Raw genomic sequence first — 23,038 nt, 5'->3', positions numbered from 1 at the left:
ATGCACGCAGCCCCAGTGAGGCCATTCAGCCAGGGCTAGGGGCTGCATGCTTCGGGCCCTTCCCACACAGTTTCGGGCGCCTGGAGCTACTGCACATGCGCGCCCACTGTAGCGCGCATGTGCAGAGGTCCCGGCACTGTTTTCAGCGCAGGGACCTAGCTCCACCCCCTACAGCTCCTGCTGCGCCGCGCTGAGGGCCAGAGGACCTGCAGGAAGCCGGAGAATTTGTAAGTTTTTTTTTTAGGCGCACTTTGTGGCGCAAAAAACGGGCATCCAGGTCGGGGCTGCGCCGTTCTAGGCGCGGCCCGAAACTTGGGCCCATAAAAAGGAAGAGAGTAGCCAAAGTAAATGTTATCCCGTAGAGGATGAGACTGTGGAATTAATTATGGGAAACGGCAGAGATTTTGAACTAATATTTTGTATCGGTCTTCACGGTAAAAGACACTAAATGCATCCCAATAGATAAATCAAAGGGCTATAGGGAGGGAGGAATTTAAAACAATCACTATCACTATCACTGGAGAAAAAGTACTAGGCAAACTAATGGGACTAAAGGTGGAATGTCCCCTAGACCTGATGGCCTGCATCCTAGCATCTTAAAAGAAGTGGCTGCAGAGATAGTTGAAGCATTGGTTTGTAATCTACCAAAATTCCCTGGATTCTGGAGATGTCCCAACGGATTGGAAAACCGCAAATGCAGTGCCCCTATTCAAGAAAGGAGGGAGGCAGAAAGCAGGAAACTATAGACCAGTTAGCCTAACATCTGTCATTGGGAAATTGCTGGAGTCCATTATTAAGGAATTAGTAGCAGGACATTTAGAAAATCAGAATACAATCAAGCAGAGTCAGCATAGTTTTATGAAAGGAAAATCGTCTTTGACAAATTTGCTGGAGCTCTTTGAGGATGTAACGAGCAGGGTGGATAAAGGGGAACAAGTAGATGTAGTGTACTTGGATTTCCAGAAGGCTTTTAATAAGGTGCCACATAAAAGGTTACTGCACAAGATAAGAGCTCACGGGGGTAATATATTAGCATGGATAGAGGATTGGTTAACTAACAGAGTCGGGATAAATTCTCAGGTTGGCAAACTGTAATTAGTGGGGTGCGACATGGATCAGTGCTGGGGCCTCAACTATTTACAGTCTATATAAATGTCTTGGATCAAGGGACCGAGAGTAATGTAGACAAATTTTCTGATGATACAAAGATAGGTGGGAAAGCAAGTTGTAAGGAGGATACAAAGAATCTGCAAAAGGATATAGATAGGTTAAGTGAGTGGGCAAAAATTTGGCAGATGGTGTATAATGTGGGAAAATGTGAGGTTATCCTCTTTGGAAGGAAAAATAAAAAAGCAAATTGTTACTTAAATGGAGTGGAGACTACAAAATGCTGCGGTACAGAAAGATCTGGGGGTCCTTGTACATGAAACACAAAAAGTTAGCATGCAGGTACAGCAAGTAATTAGGAAGGCAAATGGAATGTTGGCCTTTAATGCAAGGGGGATGGAGTATAAAAGTAGGGATGTCTTGCAACAACCGTACAGGGCATTGGTGAGACCACACCTGGAGTACTGCGTACAGTTTTGGTCTCCTTATTTAAGGAGGGATATACTTGTATTGGAGGCAGGTCAGAGAACGTACACAAGGTTGATTCTTGAGATGAAGGGGTTGTCTTATGAAGAAAAGTTGAGCAGGTTGGGCCTATACTGATCGGAGTTTAGAAGAATGAGAGGTGATCTTATTGAAATGTATAAGATTCTGAGGGGGCTTGACAGGATATATGCAGATAGGATGTTTCTCCTCGTGGGTGAATCTAGAACTAGGGGGTATAGTTTCAGAATAAGGGGTCGCCCATTTAAAATGGAAATGAAGAGGAATTTCTTCTCTCAGAGTGTCGTGAATCTTTGGAATTCTCTACCCCAGAGAGCTGTGGAGGCTGGGTCATTGAATTTATTTAAGGTGGAGAGAGAGAGATTTTTAAATGATAAGGAGAGTCAAGAGTTATGGGGAGCTGGTAGGAAAGTGGAGTTGAGGCCAAGATCAGATCAGCCATGATCTTATTGAATGGCAGAGCAGGCTCGAGAGGCCAAATGGCCTACTCCTGCTCCTAATTCTTATGTTCTTATGTTAGCAAGCATTACATTGGAGCCTCCTACCCAACATTCTCACATGCAACCACATATATGCTAACCCTTTTTTGGGTTCAGCAGCCTGCTTGTCCATGTTCATAGATGAAAATCACTTGTTATTTTTGTTGCTCCACTGAACCCTGCCACTCCATTCCTTAGTGGTGTGTATGGTTACTGCTGCTCCAAGGAGTAAAAGCTGCTGCACTGGGAATCCTCAATCATTTTGCGGGGCCAAGAATTCCTACCTATAGCATAGTGGCATTCAATCCCCTGGAACAACAACAGCTTGTAGGAGCTGGGAGTAGTGCTGAGGGAAGGGAACCTGGAGCAATGCTGAACTGGAGGGGATGAGTGTGCCAGTTTGGATTGAGATGATGCAGCAAAAGATTGTCAATATAAATTTGGGGAGAGCAGAACAGTGGCAGAGTGAACTGAAATCTAAATAAAAGCAACATTGAGAATTGCAGAAATTATTACAAGTTACAAATGCAAACATTTTAGTTCAACTTATCGTGCCAAGTTATAGTATTCTTTCTTGCAAAATGTTGTCCCATCATGACTTCATTTGTTTTAAACATAAAACCTATACTGCCAAAGGATCTACAATTATCTTGAGTCCTCCCCATTAAAAAGCTATTTGAAAAATACTGTAACAAGCTCCTTTTATTGGTAGTTGCAGTTTTTCTTCAATCAGATCCTGTAGATAACCATGTTTAGCACAGGCCCCCAAAGAACACCGAGTTCTTGGCTCAATTATGACAGATTCCATATAACTAGCTGTCTGCTTGATTCCCAAGCAAGGTAGAAAAATATAGAGGGGAATTTTATCCTAAAAGAAACAGGTGGGTTGGGAGCGTGGGGGTAGTTAAGGTGTTAAAACTGTAAATCCCGACCTGAATTATAATGAGGCTGGTAGCCTCTTCTTTAACCTCCATTTTGTGCTTAACTGTAGCCGATTGGGTTTTGCACACATCATAAAACTCACCACCTATAGCAAGGCGAGGTCTGCTGCATCCAGGAGGTAAGTGCCTTTACACCAACCTCCGAGATCCAGGCTCCCTGCCTAACCCACCACCCGCAATCAGAGACCACCCCCTAGGCCTCCGATCCCTCCACTCCTCCTCCGGCCCCGGTTTGTCTTCTGACGCCATCCCCCACCCATCTTCTCCCCGCATGACCCCCCCCCCCACGCAATCCGCTACAAATATCATTACTGAAGGCAGGAAAAAAGTTTGCGCGAGGAGACGTTTATGCATTGCGAACACTTGCACACCCAATTTTGTATTTGTGCATTCGCTTTCCATGGTTTACAATTTAAGAAGCGGGAGGAGGGATGGTTTGGAGACGGAGCATTTCCAGCATGTGCTCGTAGGAGGTACTTTAGCATTCCTGACAAGTTACCAGCACATAGCCCGATGTAACAGCGGGTAACTTCTTGTAAATTAGAGCTCTTGCAAAATACTGCTTGGAAAAATCGACCCTCCGCTGATCAACGCGAAAATACTGCAGTGATTAAAGTCCGTGGATTTTCCTGTCCATTTACTAAGGATGCACTGCAGATTTGCATCAATAACAGATCTGTTCATAACCAATGTGCCGCAATTCTGATCATCAACTGTTGGGGAATTGTGGCACATTCCACTCTACAATTGTTCACTTTTCGGGCTGGATTTTTCCAACCTCGGCGTGCGGCGTCCTTGGCGAGTCCCGGCCACACAGCTATGTTGAACCGAGCCTCCGACATGATTTTATGATTGTTAAGCCCGCCCTACGAGGTTCCAGGCCAATTAAAAGGAAGCGGGTCTGATGACATCATCTGATGATGCGTCATCAGCCGGTTTCCTTAAAGGGACCATGCCCACATACATTTTGACAGTTGTGTTGTCAGTGTTCTACAGCACTGAGATGCTGCAAACACTGACAAGCACTGCACAAAGGTGCACAGCTGCACCCAGGCTCTCCCATCACTCCCTTCAGATGCTTATGGAGGGAGTCACAGCACACAAAGTTCTCTTCCTTTCCAATGGGTGGAAGAGACCTCCCCAGGAGATCAACAACCTAGTAGCACATTGCACAGGAGGGCACAAACAGGGGTGTCATCAGAAGGACTGGCTGCAGTGGCGCAAACCTTTCGATGATCTCAGTAGATCACAAAACGTTACTGCAAAGCCATACTCAACCTCATCCTGCTGTACCATTCATCACATCCCCATCACTTTTCCTTCTACTCCTGCACATTCTGACTCACCAATGTACCTTGCACCTCCACCCATCCCTCTCTATCTATCTACATTATCACTTCCCCATTTCACCCTCATCTTTATCCAATCATACCAACTAGCAACACAAAAGGTTAGGCACTTGGGTGTTATTGCCAATGCTGATGTAAAGTTTCTGCTATTGTATTGTCAAACATTGAAGTCCACACTTTGCCTTCTTGGACAGATTTGTGTGCACCTTTGGAAGTGGCTTATTGAGTTGCAGTGAATGGTGAGACATAACCATATCCGCCCCCTGCCCCCCCACCCACTCTTCCCCTCTACGATGATGAGTGTGAAAGGAATGGCTTGGCCATTGTAGACATGCTTTATGTGGGGTGTGGGGTGGCAGCCCATCATGTGGCAGCCAGGATCTACAGCATCAAGTGAAGTAAATCAGTGAGGTCATCCCTGGCAGCAATGTGGTTGTGTGCTGATGCCCAGTGCTCTGTGTAGCATCGTGATTGCGGAGAAGGTTGTTGTTGTTGCTGGTGTGCCAAGTGATGTTGGCGTTGGGGCTGATCATGGTAGGATTCTGAGGACCAAGGTGAGATTTTTTCAAAGGCACCGTGCTGATGGAAAAGATGGCAGCTGAAGTTGAGATGACAGAAGGGATCTGTCAATGGTAAGAGAGGTTGCTCCAAACAGGTGACAGTGGATAGAGAGTTCACTGCAAACACTTCAAACCTCCATAAAGCTCCAAATCCTGAAGGCTCCAGTTTCTTTGAGTGAAAATTGAACAGCTGTGAAATGGTAGCTTTTATACCACTTCTGCAGCTGTCAACTAGTCAAACCAATCCAGAGTTGTTGAGAACTCAACACAGTTATCTGACGTGAGACCTGAGGGACAGGAGCCTCGTAAATTGCTTTAAGCAGCTTTTAAACTATCACAATTGCCTTACACGCCGCATAGTGCCAGGTCTGCAAACCACAGCCAGAGCCGGCACTTTGGAAATTCACAAGGAAGTGGTTTCAGAACGGGATCCCACTCGCTATCAATCACGACCATTTTGACAGTGATTCCACCTCCAAACTCGCACTTGCAGGGCTGATAAGATGGTGTCACACTTGATCATGAATTGAGCATCCTACCTCATATCTGTACTAAGACTGCCCATTTCCACCTTTGTAATATCGCCCTTCTCCACCCTGACTTCAACTTATCACCTCGAGACTTGACTATTCCAATGCACTCCTGGTCGCCTTCCCTAGTTCTATCCTCCATAACTGTCAGGTCATCCAAAACTCTGCTGCCCGTGTCTGAACTCCCATTCACCCATCTCCCTTGTGCTTGCTGACCGACATTGGCTCCCTGTTAAACAATGCCCCGATTTTAGAATTTGCATCCTTGTTTTCAAATCCCTCCATGGCCTTGCCCTCCTTATTGCGAAATTAAAATTGGTAAAAGGTAAATTGATGTGAGCTGCTGTTCAAGCACTCAGGAAGGGAAATTTACCTGAAATTTAAGCGGATAACCACATTTTATATTTGAAAAGGTCCAGTCTACGTGGTTCCGCCCAAACTGCGTTGATGTTTTTTGGGGGAGACTGTTGTGTTAAAGGTAACTAGCATCCCTCCTCTTGCTAACTGAATTGCTCTGGCATATTTTGGAGGATAAAACGTCCAATAGGAGTTTAAGCAGAATGGAAAAAAGTGTTGATAATTTGGATTGATTGGGGAACTATTGTTAAATGATAATTACCATATTGTATTGGATAGTAAAGTTTACCCAGGGCTCCTGAATCAGATGAAATGCTAATATAATGGGAATTTTTCTAAAATCATTTTCTTAGGTGATTATAAGTGTATTGCAAGAACTCACACAGGGGTTAGTAAAGGATGTGCAAGTGCATAGAAACATAGAAAATAGGTGCAGGCGTAGGCCATTCGGCCCTTCTAGCCTGCACCACCATTCAATAAGATCATGGCTGGTCATTCACCTCAGTATCCCTTTCCTGCTTTCTCTTCATACCCCTTGATCCCTTTAGCCGGAAGGGCCATATCTAATTCCCTCTTGAATATATCCAATGAACTGGCATCAACAACTCTCTGCAGCAGGGAATTTCACAGGTTAACAACTCTCTGAATGAAGAAGTTTCTCCTCATCTCGGTCCTAAATGGCCTGCACCTTATCCTTAGATCCTTGACTTCCCCAACATCGGGAATATTCTTCCTACATCTAACCTGTCCAGTCACGTCAGAATTTTATATGTTTCTATGAGATCCCCTCTCATCCTTCTAAACTCCACTGAATACAGGCCCAGTCGATCCAGTCTCTCCTCATATGTCAGTCCTGCCATCCTGGGAATCAGTCTGGTGAACCTTCGCTGCACTCCCTCAATAACAAGAACGTCCTTCCTCAGATTGGGAGACCAAAACTGAACAATATTCCAAGTGAGGCCTCACTAAGGCCCTGTATAACTGCAGTAAGACCTCCCTGCTCCGATACTCAAATCACCTAGCTATGAAGATCAACATACAATTTGCCTTCGTCACCGCCTGTTGAACCTGCATGCCAACTTTCAATGACTGATGTACCATGACACCCAGGTCTCACTGCACCTCCCTTTTTCCTAATCTGCCGCCATTCACATAATATTCTGCCTTCGTGTTTTTGCCACCAAAGTGGATAACCTCACATTTATCCACATTATACTGCATCTGCCATGCATTTGCCCACTCACCTAACCTGTCCAAGTCACCCTGCAGCCTTTTAGTGTCCTCCTCACAGCTCACATTGCCACCCAGCTTAGTATAATTTGCAAACTTGGAGATATTACACTCAATTCCCTCATCCAAATCATTAATGTATATTGTAAATAGCTGGGGTCCCAGCAGTGAGTCCTGCGGTACCCCACTAGTCACTGCCTGCCATTCTGAAAAGAATCCGTTTATCCCGACTCTCTGCTTCCTGTCTGCCAACCAGTTCTCTATCCACGTCAGTACATTACCCCCAATACCATGTGCTTTAATTTTGCACACCAATCTCTTGTGTGGGACCGTGACAAAAGCCTTTTGAAAGTCCAAATACACATCGACTGGTTCTCTCTTGTCCACTCTACTGGTTACATCCTCAAAATATTTTAGAAGATTTGTCAAGCAGGATTTCCCTTTCATAAATCCATGCTGACTTGGGCCGGCCCCGTCACTGCTTTCCAAATGTGCTGCTATTTCATCTTTAATAATTGATTCCAACAGTTTCCCCACTACCGATGTCAGGCTAACCAGTCTATAATTACCCGTTTTCTCTCTCCCTCCCTTTTTTAAAAAGTGGTGTTACATTAGCTACCCTCCAGTCCATTGGAACCGATCCAGAGTCGATCGACTGTTGGAAAATGATCACTAACGCATCCACTATTTCTAGGACCACTTTCTTAAGTACTCTGGGATGCAGACTATCAGGCCCTGGAGATTTATCGGCCTTCAATCCCATTAATTTCCCTAACACAATTTCCCACCCAATAAGGATTTCCTTCAGTTCCTCCTTCTCACTAGACCCTCGGTCCCCTAGTATTTCCGGAAGGTTATTTGTGTCTTCCTTAGTGAAGACAGAACCAAAGTATTTGTTTAACTGGTCCGCCATTTCTTTGTTCCCCATTATAAATTCACCCGAATCTGACTGCAAGGGACCTACGTTTGTTTTCACTAATCTTTTTCTTTTCACATATCTGCAGAAGCTTTTGCAGTCAGTTTTTATGTTCCCAGCAAGCTTCCTCTCATACTCTATTTCCCCCCTCCTAATTAAACCCTTTATCCTCCTCTGCTGTATTACAAAATTCTCCCAGTCCTCAGGTTTGCTGCTTTTTCTGGCCAATTTATATGCTTCTTCCTTGGATTTAACACTATCCTTAATTTCCCTTGTTAGCCACGGTTGAGCTACCTTCCCCGTTTTATTTTTACTCCAGACAGGGATGTACAATCATTGAAGTTCATCCATGTGATCTTTAAATGTTTGCCATTGCCTATCCACCATCAACTATTTAAGTATCACTCGCCAGTCTATTCCAGCCAATTCACATCTCATACCATCGAATTTACCTTTCCTTAAGTTCAGGACCCTAGTCTCTGAATTAACTGTGTCACTCTCCATCTTAAAGAATTCTACCATATTATGGTCACTCTTTCCCAAGGGGCCTCGCACAACAAGATTGCTAATTAGTCCTTTCTCATTAGACATCACCCAGTCTAGGATGGTCAGCCCTCGAGTTGGTTCCTCGACATATTGGTCGAGAAAACCATCCCGAATACACTCCAGGAAATCATCCTCCGCCGCGTTGTTACCAGTTTGGTTAGCCCATGATAACTGCTGTACCTCTATTGCACGCATCCTTAATTTCTTGTTTGATGCTGTCCCCAACCTCACTACTACTGTTTGGTGATCTGTACACAACTCCCACTAGCGTTTTCTGCCCTTTGGTATTCCGTAGCTCCACCCATACCGATTCCACATCATCCAAGCTAATGTCTTCCTTACTATTGCATTAATTTCCTCTTTAACCAGCAACGCCACCCCACCTCCTTTTCCTTTCTGTCTATCCTTCCTAAATGTTGAATACCCCTGGATGTTGAGTTCCCAGCCTTGGTCACCCTGGAGCCATGTCTCTGTGATGCCAATCACATCATTTCCGTTAAATGCTATCTGCGCAGTTAATTCATCCACCTTATTCCGAATAGTCCTCGCATTGAGGCACAGAGCCTTCAGGTTTGTCTTTTTAACACACTTTGCCCTTTTAGAATTTTGCTGTAATTTGGCACTTTTTAATTTTTGACTTGGTCTCTCTGCCCTCCCCTTTTACTTTTCTTCTTTCTATCTTTTGCTTCTGTCCCCATTCTACTTCCCTCTGTCTCCCTGCAGTGGTTCCCATCCCCCTGCCATATTAGTTTAACTCCTCCCCAACAGCACTCGCAAACACTCCCCTAGGACATTGGTTCCGGTCCTGCCCAGGTGCAGACCGTTCGCTTTGTACTGGTCCCACCTCCCCCAGAACCGGTTCCAATGTCCCAGGAATTTGAATCCCTCCCTTCTGCATCACTCCTCAAGCCACGTATTCATCTGAGCGATTCTGCGATTCCTACTCTGACTACCACATGACACTGGTACCAATCCTGAGATTACTACTTTTGAGGTCCTAGTTTTTAAGTTAGCTCCCTGAGTAACATAATAACTGAAAAGATTTCAATTTGGTATCGAGATACATTCTAGTGAAAGTCAGGAAAATGTAGACGAGAATCATTAATTGATAGGTTTCTCTTGGAGATATTTGTGTCTTTGCCAATATTGAACAATGAGGAAAATGTATATGATAAGCCTGGCCTAAACATTGGGACCGTGCAGGGAGAGATTAAAAAAACCTCCGATCTTTTGATAAGATCATTTAAAGCCGAGGAATGGCTTGTATCTGATGTCAAGTGTGGTATGATGTGATACCAGTGTGCATACAAATGACATATGTTGCGCATGAGGCAACTAGCACGTGGAAATGTATGGTGAAGATGCATTGAAGAACGGGTCTCAGACATGCTCAGTTATTTGACAACAGCAGGTCATGAAATGGTCAATGTAGCTAGGAGAGCGAGACAAATTTTATTCAAGGCACTGATATACATACTCCATAGCAAAACTGACACTTTAATGAAACAATATAGAGTTAAATGCACTGGTACCTATCAGAGGGACTGAAATTGGAACATAGAATTTGGATTTTTTAAATTCAGGGTTGAATTTCTTTGAGATCACAATGAAATTGGAATAACTGAAATCTAGTAAGAAATGATACTTAGCGAGAATATTCACAAGATGCATAATGGTACAAGAAGAGCTGGTGATTCTGTTAAGTCTATGATTAGCGTTCCGTACAATGTATTATGTTTTTATTTGTTTGTATAGTCTGATAGTCTGCATCCCAGAGTACTTAAGGAAGTGGCCCGAGAAATAGTGGATGCATTGGTGATCATTTTCCAACAGTCTATCGACTCTAGATCAATTCCTATGGACTGGAGGGTAGCTAATGTAACCGCACTTTTTAAAAAGGGAGGGCGAGAGAAAGCGGGTAATTATAGACCTGTTAGCCTGACATCAGTAGTGGGGAAAATGTTGGAATCAATTATTAAGGATGAAATAGCAGCGCATTTGGAAAGCAGTGACAGGATCAGTCCAAGTCAGCATGGATTTATGAAGGGGAAAATCATGCTTGACAAATCTTCTGGAATATTTTGAGGATGTAACTAGTAGAGTGGACAAGAGAGAACCAGTGGATGTGGTGTTTTTAGACTTTCAAAAGCTTTTGACATGGTCCCACACAAGAGATTGGTGTGCAGAATCAAAGCACGTGGTTTGGGAGTAATATACTGAAGTGGATAGAGAACTGGTTGGCAGACAGGAAGCAGAGAGTCGGGATTAAACGGGTCCTTTTCAGAATGGCAGGCAGTGACTAGTGAAGTGCCGCAGGGCTCAGTGCTGGGATCCCAGCTCTTTACAATATAGATCAATGATTTAGATGAAGGAATTGAGTGTAATATCTCCAAGTTTGCAGGTGACACTAAACTGAGTGGCTGTGTGAGCTGTGAAGGGGACGCTAAGAGGTTGTAGGTTGACTTGGACAGGTTAGGTGAGTGGGCAAGTGCATGGCAGATGCAGTATAATGTGGATAAATGTGAGGTTATCCACTTTGGTGGCATAAACACGAAGACAGAATATTAACTGAATGGCGGCAGATTAGGAAAAGGGGAGGTACAACGAGTCATGGTTCATCAGTCATTGAAAGTTGGCATGCAGGTACAGCAGGCGGTGAAGAAAGCAAATGGTATGTTGGCCTTCATAGCTAGGGGATTTGAGTATAGGAGCAGGGAGGTCTTACTGCAGTTGTCCAGGGCCTTGGTGAGGCCTCACCTGGAATATTGTGTTCAGTTTTGATCTCCTAATCTGAGGAAGGACATTCTTGCTATTGAGGGAGTACAGCGAAGGTTCACCAGACTGATCTCCAGGATGGCTGGACTGACATATGAGGAGAGACTGGATCAACAGGGCCTTTATACATTGGAGTTTAGAAGGATGAGAGGGGATCTCATAGAAACATATAAGATTCTGACGGGATGGGACAGGTGAGATGCGGGTAGAATGTTCCCGATGTTGGGGAAGTCCAGAACCAGGGAACACAGTCTTAGGATAAGGGGTAGGCCATTTAGGACTGAGTTGAGGAGAAACTTCTTCACTCAGAGTTGTTAACCTGTGAAATTCCCTGCCGCAGAGTTGTTGATGCCAGTTCATTGGATGTATTCAAGAGGGAGTTAGATATAGCCCTTACGGCTAAAGGGATCAAGGGGTATGGAGAGAAAGCAGGAAAGGGGTACTGAGGGAATGGTCAACCATGATCTTATTGAATGGCGGTGCAGGCTCGAAGGGCCGAATGGCCTACTCCTGCACCTATTTTCTATGTTTCTATGTATCATGATGACTATATAGACAAGACCTCTGTAGTTTAAAACCCTAACGTTAAATGACTTGACAGTGTATGCATATGATGATGTAATGCTGATGTTGGAAAGGGGACATCTACCATTGGAACTCATGAATGGCGGGTGAAAGTTTAAAACATAGTTCAGCACTTGTGGCCGAGAATTATACCATATAAATAGTCCATCTCATTATATGAGCAGGCATTTGAAGAAATAAAAAGAGGTGGATATGTTAAGACATCCTGGAGATGTATGTTGGACATCTTGGGGAGTTAAAAGTTCAACAGTCGAACTTTGTTAAACAAGATGACATTGAAGTGTCATAAAATAAATGCACGGTCAAGCTTTCTATTGTAAACAGGATGACATTGAAGTGTCATGAGGAGAAAGCAAGACTTGTCTTCTGATATTTAGGGTTCAATTTTCACCAAAGCTTTTATTTGGTGTACTTGTAGAGTTACGCCCATTTTTGGGGGCCCAAGTACGGCAAAAAAAAATGTTCTAAGTTTCCCCATGTGATTTCTTCATTTTGGTGCAGCCTAACCTGTCCTTTAGTTTTGGGGGTGGAGCCTTGATCTGCAGCAAAAAGATCGGGTTGCCATAGTAACCAGGAATATAATGCAGGTTGAGACTACAATGTAAAACAAACAGCCAGCTCGCAACACATTAAAATACATTGCAGCAACTTACCTCTAATTATTAGAGTTCCCCTCCCCCTCTTCCGGATACTGGTGCCAATCCCTGCCCCTATCCCAGGTCAAGTGACCTGCCGGTCCGCTCCCCCAACCAAGTGACCTGCCGGTCCGTTCCTCGCTCCCACCCACCCCAAACCAAGTGACCTGCCAGTCCGCACCCCTCCCCGCCACCAACCAAGTGACCTGCCGCCCCAAGCCTTGGCCGAAGAGCCTCCCGGTCCGCTGTCGCTCCCCCGCCCCTAGCCAGTCCACTCCCCCGCCCTTAGCCCTGGCTGAAAGGCTTGCCAGTTCGCTCCCCCACCTGCCCCCGCCCCCGCCCCTAGCCAGTCCGGCTCCCCCGCCCCTAGCCCAGGCCAAACAGCCTCTCGGTCCACTCCCTCCACCCCTAGGCCCTGGCCAAGTGGTCTCCCGGTCCGCTCCCCCGCCCCTATCCCAGGCCGAATGGCCTCCTCCCTCCCGGTCCCCGCACCTAACTGTACCCGAAAGACTTCCCCCACCTCTCTCTTACCTCTCCTGCTCTGCTGCTGCTGTCCGGGTTTTGCTGCACTTACCTGCGCCGATTTTCTTAACTCTCCAGAAGGTTTTTCTGCAGAAGCCACATACACTAACTTCCCTCAATGGCCAGAATTGGCACAAGTGGTAGGTTACAACCCCTTTGGCTAGAAAAATCGTAACTAACTGAGTTACGCTGGTGCAAATTGATCGGGGAAACTGTTTTTTTTTTTAAAAACTTAGGCCAAAAAAAGTGACCTGCTCCAAAAAAACGGTGCAAATCACTGGGGGAAAGTGAGCCCATAAAGTGTTTGTGTAAGGAACTATGGAACCAATTTTCCACATTGCCGATTTTTGGCGCAGTTGTAGAGGTCCGTCTGATTTTTTTAGTGGACGATTGTGGCAAAAAAAGTTGCAAGTTTCGGCGTAATAAATTTTGAATTTGGTATGGCGCAGATTGTCCTTCAGCTGTGTGGGTGGAGCTTAGGACCTGCGGCAAATATCTGAGGTTGACAGGATAACGAGGGACACACTGAAGGGCAGAGGCTGGAAAGTGAAACATACACAAGACATAAGCAATTGTAGAGCCCCGGTGCCGTTCCATTACAGCAAGAATAAAGAGACACAAACTGCTGGTACTTGTTCCAACTGAGCTCTATGTTTAATTTGAAGAAACTGCTTTCCATCGTCCTTGACTGCAACTGGGCAGCTCATTGTATAAATAACAACAGCAACTTGCACAAGCACCTTTCTGCTTTTGCTCCAAACCTCTTCACATTAGGAGGTATCGCTCCTATCCCGGGCCGAATGGCCCCCACCCCCCCACCCGGTGCCACTCCTCTGCGCCGAAAAATTGAGGCCGCTTTGTGCTCATGCATCTCAAGGCAGAGATTTGGGGCACATAATTCACCAGATAAAATGAAGACTGGGGGCAATATTTACTATTTCTTATGTTTGCTCTGCAACAAACTGCTTTTGTCCCATCTCCGATGATCACTGGGCTCGAGGGTCGGAGCGTCGGCCGGCAGGATCATTCCCTCGGACAGACACAGGAGCTCGGCTTCGACCCCTCCCCCCTCAGCTCCCCCACCAGCCGCCGGGTGTTTTTTGAAGCCGAGCTCCTGTGTCCAGTCGAGGGAACGATACTGCCGACTGGCGTTCCGACCCTGTGTGCCTCGAGCCCGGTGAGCAGAGGTTCGGTGGGTGGGGTGGAACTTCAAGTTACAATTTTCATTTACAACTTGAATAAATTTAGTTTCTCTTTTCCCCTCTGCAAAAGGAAACATGCATCATGCAGTTGTGTATGAAATTAATGCCAACTTCCCTCCCTCCAAAACCAAACTCAGCTCCGCTAAAACAATGGCGTCTTCTCCGCGTCGATTTTCCCAAGTTCACGAAGTGTTTTTCAGAACGGTGCACTGCGCCGTTTTTTAAAGAATCGTAGTTGGCGAACTTCACTTAAATGGCCAAAAATGGCGAAGCCGTCAGGTTCTGCCTCCAGTGACATCAAAAAAATCGGGAACTAAAAAAAAAAAAATCGGCCACAAGTAGTTTACGATGGCACAGAAACTTTGGCGAAACTTGCAGATTTTAGTTTGCTCAAAAAAAAACAGCGGACGCCAAAAAAAGGGCACAGAATGGTGGCGTGTAGGGTAATAAAACAGGGGTAGCGAGTCCTTTTGTTAACGATAACAGTACGTAAAATAAGTTTTGTTTAAGGGAAGTGCTTCAGAGGCAAACAATGGAAAACTGTTTACATAGACAGGGTTCTTTTCTCGCCACCATTGGGCGCCGTTTTTTGGCTCCCGCTGAATTTTTTTGGCGTAACCGTGAATTTGTAACTTTCCTCAAGGTTTGTACGCCGGTGGCTGGTGACTGTCAATGCTGGATTTTTTTTAGAACAGATTTTTTGGCGCCAGTCTGGTTGAAAACTGGATTCCGCGCTGATTTTGGCTCTTTTTGGCCATTTAAGCGATTTTCCCCAACACCGATTTTTTAACAATGGCGGAGAGTGGTCTTCAGAAAAACCCTCCATTAACTTAAGAAAATCAGCGCTCAGGTCTGTATCGGAGCTGCTTCTTTGCAATTTAGTTAGTCTTGCTCATAAAGATAGTTTGTAATAATCATGTTAAAGTACTTTCCTTTTTCACCTCTTTACATTAAAGATTACTTGTTAAGATGTTGGCCCCCAGCTCCCGGTCCCACTGCAATCCTGGACCGAAAGGCCCCACCCCTGCTCACAGTCCCACAGCAACTCCCGGTCCCGCTGCAATCCTAGGCCAAAAAGACCCCGCTCCTGCTGCAGCCCCGAGCCGAATGGCCACCCCCACTCCCGCTGCAACCCCGGACCGAATGGCCACCCCCACTCCCGGTCCCGCTGCAACCCCGGACCGAATGGCCACCCACGCCTGCTGAAACCCTGGGCCAAATGCCACCCCCGCCACTCCAGGTCCTGCTGCAATCCCGGGCTAAATGCCCCCGCGTCCCCCCGCTGCAAGCCCTGGAACTTCCAACTTGCAGGGGCAGCTTCAGCGCTCAGTGTGTCTCTCGTTACCCTAGCAACCTCCCTCAGTGTGTCTCTCGTTACCCTAGCAACCTCCCTCAGTGTGTCTGGCAACCTCAGCTTTTGGGGCAGACTTGAAAGTCCACCCCCAGATTTAACTTCAGGTACCGCAGCACCAAAATGAAATTTAACTTTGGTGAAAGTTGCAACTTATTTTTTCGCTGCAATCGGGCTCAAAAAAAAATCGATCGCTAATCCTCATGGGCGCCAAAAATCGGCAAAGAGGAAAATTGAGCCCATAATCTGTTTTCATGGATTTGGGAAATAAATGTCATTGACATTTTCCTTTAATGTAGTTAAAATATGGGGCGGCGAATTTGCCCCTTTGTATAGTCTCGTTAGCACCTTTGGGGGGTGCAAGACAGTTTTTGCCCGGGGCCAGGGGGTGGCTACCGCCTCCCGGGAAATTGCCCGGGAGATTTCGGAGGTGCTGTCTTAGCAGTGCTGCGCCCCACACAACCTGCGATGCGTGGCGACCGCTCACCGCCAGGAAACTGCCCCGCAGGCTGCAAGGCTGGCGTGGGCAGATGTTAATGCCATCTTCACGAGTCGCGAGGCTGGCAGACATCCGCTCTTGGGGCACCCCTTAAAGGGGACGGCCATCTTTGTTTGTCAGGTCGTAGCGTGGTCCGGCCGCCATCGTGCAGCCCAGCACTCCGCCTTGGGTGCCGGACTGCTGACCCGGACTCTCACTGCCCTGGTGGCCCCAGTGGCGGCCACCAACAGGCCTGTACAGTGCGCACCGGCCCTCCCCTTTAATCGAACGGGAGGGGCGTTGTAGCGTGTCAGCGATATGCGGAGCATTCACGTAGCGCTTGACTCAGCTCCACAGTGGCTCCCCAGGACCCGCCTCTACAGGAAGCGAAGTGCAGGAAATTATGCTTCGCTTCCTTGGAGGGGCGTTAGGCCCAATTCAGCATTAGGGGCGGGACTTCCACGCTGGGCGCTAAAATGCCCAGCCCCAGAAGGTTACCGCCTTCAGTCGGGGCGCAGGGAAATTTTGCCCCCATGGTGTATAAAGGATCATGGTTTTCGACAATATCTCAGTGTACTAACTAGCAAAGTCACTCTCTGTATATAGTTAAAGGCCGATCACCTTTACTGTGCAGCAATAAAGTCTGTACAGCATACTCCACTACGAAGTCTCGTGCTTACTCGAAATGTATTGTTGTGAACCAGAGGACAAAGGAGGTTGCTTAACATATTGCAGCAGCCACAACACTGAAACAGCCTTGATCAAACACACAAATGACATCCTCTATGACTGTGACCATGGTGTTCTATCCTTCCTCGACCTCTCTGCAGCCTTGGACATCATCCACCACACCATCCTCCTCTATTGCCTCTCCTCCGATGCCCAGCTCAGTGGGACTGCCCTCTCCACACTTATCAATCCAGTCATAGCCAGAGAATCTTCTATAATGGCTTCTCTTCCCATTCCCACACCATTATCTCTGGAGACTCCCAAGGATCTATCCTTGGTTCCGCTTATCCCTCCTCTGCATGCTACCCCTTGGCAATATGATCCAAAGACATGACGTCAGATTCCACATGTACGCTGCTGACACCAGTTCCTCCGTCCCCTCCACAGCTTCCGTGTTGTCAGCCTGCTTGCTCAACATTCATCCTGGATGAGCTGCAATTTGCTCCAATTAAACACTGGGAAGACAGAGGACATTATCTTAAGGCCCCACCACAAACTCCGTTCCTTCTTTCTTCAGTGTCAATTTTTGTCAGATTACCCTTAAGTGAAGCACCTTGGGATGTTTTTCTGATGTAAAGGTGCTATATAAATGCAAGTTGTTGTTGTTTCGCATTTCTAATAGGTTGCAGTAGAAAATATCTTCCTCCATTTGTTGAACAAAATCAATTACAAGAATACTAATGCTGCTTATATTATTTTCCATGCAATAAAAGTAAAAAGCATCTGCAAATAATTTAAAATATTTAGCTGACAGACACACACACCAAGGATGCAAAGTTGACAAGGAAACTACACAAACAAACTAAAAAAAAAAATCACACCAACAGCCTTGGAAAGCTTGGATGTAGCTAACGGATGTAGCTAACTTGAAAGAGATCAATAGACTGCAACATTGAGAAAGCAGCTAGAAAACAATTTGAGAACAGGCAACAATGAGCATTGAGGGAAGGAAAGGTACCCAGGCAATGGGAGGAAGTGGCAAGGATATGAACAAGACAATGGAAACAGTCGACGGTGGTTGGAAACAGCAAAAAAGTTAGTCAACATGCCATTGCTGTGTTCTTGGAAGGATTACTGAAATCAACATTAAATAAAGGCAGCTAAACAGGGAGGGAGGTAAAACTTCAGACTAGATTTCAATTTTCAAGCGACATTTCCTGTCTAGCCCAACAATGCCAATGTCCTGGTAAAACAAATCAAAAACGATGATTTTAAGTTGGGCCAGGAAGGAGGCTGCCCCCTCCCCAGAGCGTGAGGTCCAGGAGATTTTAACTCCTCGGCCTCATTCGTATGCTCCGATACTGACCCCCGCCCGAAGCTGCCAAATGGGTCTTGAAATTCGTGATCGGTCAGGCTGCCGTCAGGGACAAATGGAAACTGTAAGAGAAAAATTTGGCATTCGGGGTACCAGCGGGACAAGGGTTAAAGTGCTGGTTCCTGCACCCATCCATAAGGAGGTAAAAGGCCTCTCTTTGGCCTTGTACATTCCAGCACCAAGGCTCCAGAAGTTATTAATTCAATATGTACCAGGACATTAGATTATATTCCGACAGGATACGATGTGAGAATCTAAACAGACATTGATAAGACCTTGCGAATAGGCTCGAGGCAGACTCACGAGCACCAAGGAGAATCAGCAAATTCTAACCTGAAGAAGTCATCTTGGTAGGGTCCAAGGCTGCCTTGGGGTCTGTCAATCCAAAGTATTACTGATAAGGTAGTCCAATTAGAGATCTAGGGAGGTCACACCAGGGAACGGAGGGGTTTTGGAAATGTATAAAAGTTGTATGATTGTCCTGTTCGGGGAGCATCTCCACTCACAGGCGGCTGTGATGAGATGTGTTCCCAGATGTTTGTAATAAAAGATCATATACCTTGCCATTCGTCTCTGCCTGCTAACTCCGGGGGCTGTTACGCGGGTTGGGGCGAGCGTCGACCCTCTATATCAGGGGACCCGCTCGTGGGAGGAGAAGCCTTCCCAATTTTCCCCCTTACAGAAACAATTCCTGGCAATATAAGTCAGAAATTGGAGGGGAAAGCTGTAAAAGCAGCGATCAAGCGGCGGGGGTTAAGTCTGTGGTAAGGTAGGTCCAAGGTGAGGCCAGGAGAAGCAGCAACTTAAAAAAAAAACATACCTATGCCTCCTGTGGCAAGGATGCCACTTGCCCCCAGCTTTTGCTGGTGGGTTTGAGATAGTGCAAAATTTTAAAATGGCATGTGATCCCAATAATTTCACCATTCCTCTGCCTGAATTCAGGCAAGTTAAGATGGGTAGAGCAGGATCGCAATGGGAACGCAGCACAAGCCCCCTGCCATCGTAACCCCCATCTCCGCTTGCATTGTTTCCGCGGGGGGGGGGGGATTAAAATCAGGCCTAAAGTATCCAAAATTCAATATGATGCTGCCTTAAACCATAGCCCTAGTGCAAAATCTACATCCAAAAATGCAAAAATGTAGGTTTTGCTAATTTCACTAATTTTAGCAACAACAAAAAAATGCATAAAAAGTTGTGGAATGTGGGTAGAAAATACTAATAGTATTCATTGACAGGTTTAGCACTATTACCTGAATTGCCTCTCCAAAATAGAGCAAAGAACATTGGTGAAAAATGAGTTAAGAAGCTAATTTTTGCTAGTTAACTGGTTATTCACCACATGGCAGTTTGTAGGATACTGCTGACCCAGGACTCCTGCCTTTGCGTACAGAACACTTATAGCATTTCAAAAATTAATTCATGTGAAATGCTTTGAGAATAAATATATCTTATAAATGCAATTATTTATGAATGAAGATACAGTGCGGCATTTCTCAGCGGCAAAATCACATTGAAAATGATGATGGTGCTCCCACAATGGTGTTAGACAGGAAACTCCAGGATACTGGCCCAGTAATGAAGACCCACTTTGGGTAGAGCTTCCTGTGTACTGCCCCCTCCACCACCCTCTTCTCTCAGCTGCATCTGCTTGTTCCAGTCTTCTTTGCTGTTCACACTCCTCCTCTAGCCACAACAGACCACGCATGAGAAAATGTAAATATTTTCATGGCAGAAATGCAGTACAGCACCTGCAAAAGGTTCTCTCCAGAACTCACAATTCAGTTGTGTAATGGAGAAAATTGCCCCAAAAAAAGGCTGAGTTTCGGCACTCTCCCGATCCATACACCGCGCCTAGAATAGCTACAGGTCACAGCTGTCGGTGCAGCCCTGCCAGCAGCGGTAAGTATGAAAACCTGCAAAAGGTAAGTTAAAGTTTTTATTTCTTAATTTTTTTGCAGCGATTACATAGTTAAGGATCTTGTAAATATTTTTGGCATGTTTTTTGAAATTGTTTTTGTCACGTATGTATGCTTGTGTTTACTAGCCACCAGGTGGCGCCACTGTCGGAGGTCATTGGGCTGTGTGCACGTGTGTGTGGCCCAGGTATAAAAGGCCAGCCACCTTGTAATGTAATCACTTTGGGCCTTAATAAAGTAGACCCAGGTTTGTATCTGTTCGGAGTTTACAGTATTCAGTCTATTGAGTTATTGCATACACAATATTTGGCGGCGAGGTAACAAGAACCTTTAGATGCAAAAATGAGCACAATTGGAATTCTGAAGTGATTCGGGGAGGGAGAAGATTGGGCAAACTTTGTAGCCCGCTTGAACCAGTACTTCGTGGCCAACAAAATGGAGAAAGAGGCAGACGCAGTTCGGCGCTGGGCGGTCCTCCTCACGGTTTGCGGTCCGAAAATCTACGGGCTCAAAGAATCTCCTCTCGCCCTTAAGTCCAACGAACAGGGACTATGAAACATTGTGTGCTCTGGTACGTGATCATCTCAAACCAGATGAAGGCATCATCATCTCAAGGTATCGATTCTATACTCACGTTCGTTTTGAGGGCCAGGATGTATCAGAATTCGTTGCCGACTTAAGACGTCTAGCTGGACCGTGTATGTTGTGTATACATGCCTGTTCACTGTGTGATGTTTGTAACACTGTATGCAACATTGAATGTACCCTTGTACTGTACACACCTTACCGGTACACTAGAGGGTGCTGTTGCTGGAGACCCAGCGGTTGCCTGCTCACGGCAGGGAACCCAGTGTAAAAGGGAACTCACAGCTTGTTGTCAGCACTCAGGAGCTGCTAGTCTGCAGAGTTTAAGCACCATACCCTGCCTCGTGGAGTCATTACTAAAGGTGCCTACATACACTACAACTGGCGACAGGAATACGGGATCACAAACTGCACGCTCAACATGTCTAACCTCAGCAACTTTCAGCAATTTACAGAGGGGGAAGATTGGGATGCTTTTGTGGAAAGATTGGAACACTTCTTTATAGCCAATGACCTGGACGGGGACACACCGGCCACACTACCGAACAAACGCAGGGCCATCCTGCTTAGCAGTTGTGGGCCCACCATCTACGGTCTCATCAGGGACTTACTAGCCCCGGAGAAGACAACCACTAAGAGCTATGAGCAACTTGTAACAATCATACAGGAACAACTAAAACCGAAAGAAAGCATCCTCACAGCCAGGCACCGTTCTACACTTACCGGCGACCCGAGGGCCAAGAAATTGCCAAGTATGCTGCACACTTAAGAAGATTAGCTGCACCGTGTGATTTTGGCGACCACCTTAATGAAGCACTAAGGGACATGTCATCGGAATCGGCCACAAAGGCCTCCTACACAAATTGCTCTCGGCTGACATTACGGTCACCCTGCAGAAAGCAATCTAAGTGAGCCAGGCCTACATGGTTTCGGTCAGCGACTTCAGGCGAATACTGACCCAGGACTCTAAACCGACGAGCGCAGTGCACCGCATGGATACTTCTAAAGGCAGAAATGCTGCCCCGAGTCCCGCAACCCTGAGTCTGCCACATGGGACAAACCGGATGGCCCCATGCTGGCGCTGTGGAGGAAACCACAGGGCCCACCAGTGCCGCTACAAAGACTATGCATGCAAAGGCTGCAAAGAGAAAGGACACCTTCAGAGAATGTGCAGAAAAGGCTGTACTCGCTGTGTCTCTGGTGAGTTGGCTAATCACCGGGGCTCCGACACAGATGAAGATGGAGCTGCTCCAACCCTGGGAGAGGAGTATGGAATCTTTACCTGCTCCACCGGAAGTTCTCCGTAGATGATGGAAGTGGACATCGACACAGGGGCGAGCCAGTCTGTGATGAGCCAAAAGACCTTTGAAAAAATTTGGAGGAATCCTGCCACGCGACCAAAACTGTCTCCTGTCCAGGCAAAGCTGCTCACCTACACCAAAGGTAAAATCCAAATCATTGGTGGTGTAGACGTCCAGGTCTCCCAGGACGGCATGTTGAACAAACTCCCCTGTGGATTGTAGTGGGCGACGGTCCCACGCTGCTGAGCAGGAATTGGATGAACTGGGTCCACATCAGGCGAAGTGGTGCTGTGGAAGGAAAGAGCACAGAATGGCTGCTGCTTGATGAGCAGTAGACCTGCATTCAAAATGTGAGTGAACATGGAGGAGCATCATGTGACATCGAGCAGCCAATCGGATTTGAAAGCTCCCTTAAAGGAGACCGGTAACCAAAAAAATTTAAAGGGGAAGTTCCAACTATTTGAGTACACGGACTTTAAAGCTAAAGATGCAATTAAAGGGTGCAAGTATGAAAATGTATGCAATGTAACCATGAATTGTGATGCTGGTTTAACTAATGTGACTAATGAGATGAATGCAGGTGTCAGTAAGGTTAAGAACAAGTTTATTATGCTTAACAATAATGATAGAGATTGTGAAATGCCCAAGGTAACCATGTCTGTTGAAACCAGGACACCCAAAAGTGATGCAAATGCTAGAATGTATAATGCAGGTTCGACTATGTGTGATCAGAGCCAAAGTGTCATGTATACCGGTAGGATACTGCCAAAGGACATTGGGTCCTACAGGGACCATGCTAATGCCAATGGAATCCCCCTGTGGGAGACCCCCAGGTCCAGCAGGCTACCTGACCATGTAGCCTGGACCTTTGGAATGAATGTGATGCCCCTTGCAGGACACACACACACAGGCAGTAGGAGCAGACCCACTACAGGGACAGTGGTCAATGGGCAGCCCAGCCACCACTAATGGCAACCGGCACCAGACCAGCCCTACAGCCCCTGGCCACCAGGGCCAACACCAGAAGCATGAGGCCAATACCCTCCAGCTTCCCTGGCAAACCGTGGGATGACCTGACCCTCATCCCCATTGGTGGACAAGGAGCCACTCAGTCTTGTGGCCCTG

The 23,038-nt window shown here is 46.3% G+C and overlaps 1 protein-coding gene across 3 annotated transcripts in view; it reads right to left on the bottom strand.

The window, feature by feature from the left end:
* The window catches only part of LOC139275195 (beta-1,3-glucosyltransferase-like), a 467,305-nt gene that overhangs the window by 261,793 nt on the left and 182,474 nt on the right, over positions 1–23,038 (bottom strand). The window contains exon 1 of one of the 3 annotated variants that reach the window (XM_070892321.1): positions 21,895–21,955. The exons of the other annotated variants lie outside the window; for them this stretch is intronic. The gene's annotated coding sequence lies outside the window, so the exon portion shown is untranslated. Of the gene's footprint in view, positions 1–21,894; positions 21,956–23,038 lie in introns of those variants that run through there. 3 annotated transcript variants of the gene reach the window in all.

Source organism: Pristiophorus japonicus, chromosome 10 (genome assembly GCF_044704955.1).
Source record: "Pristiophorus japonicus isolate sPriJap1 chromosome 10, sPriJap1.hap1, whole genome shotgun sequence".
NCBI lineage: Eukaryota > Metazoa > Chordata > Chondrichthyes > Pristiophoridae > Pristiophorus > Pristiophorus japonicus.
Note: the sequence above shows the minus strand (reverse complement) of the source record. Positions and strands in the feature narration are given on the sequence as shown.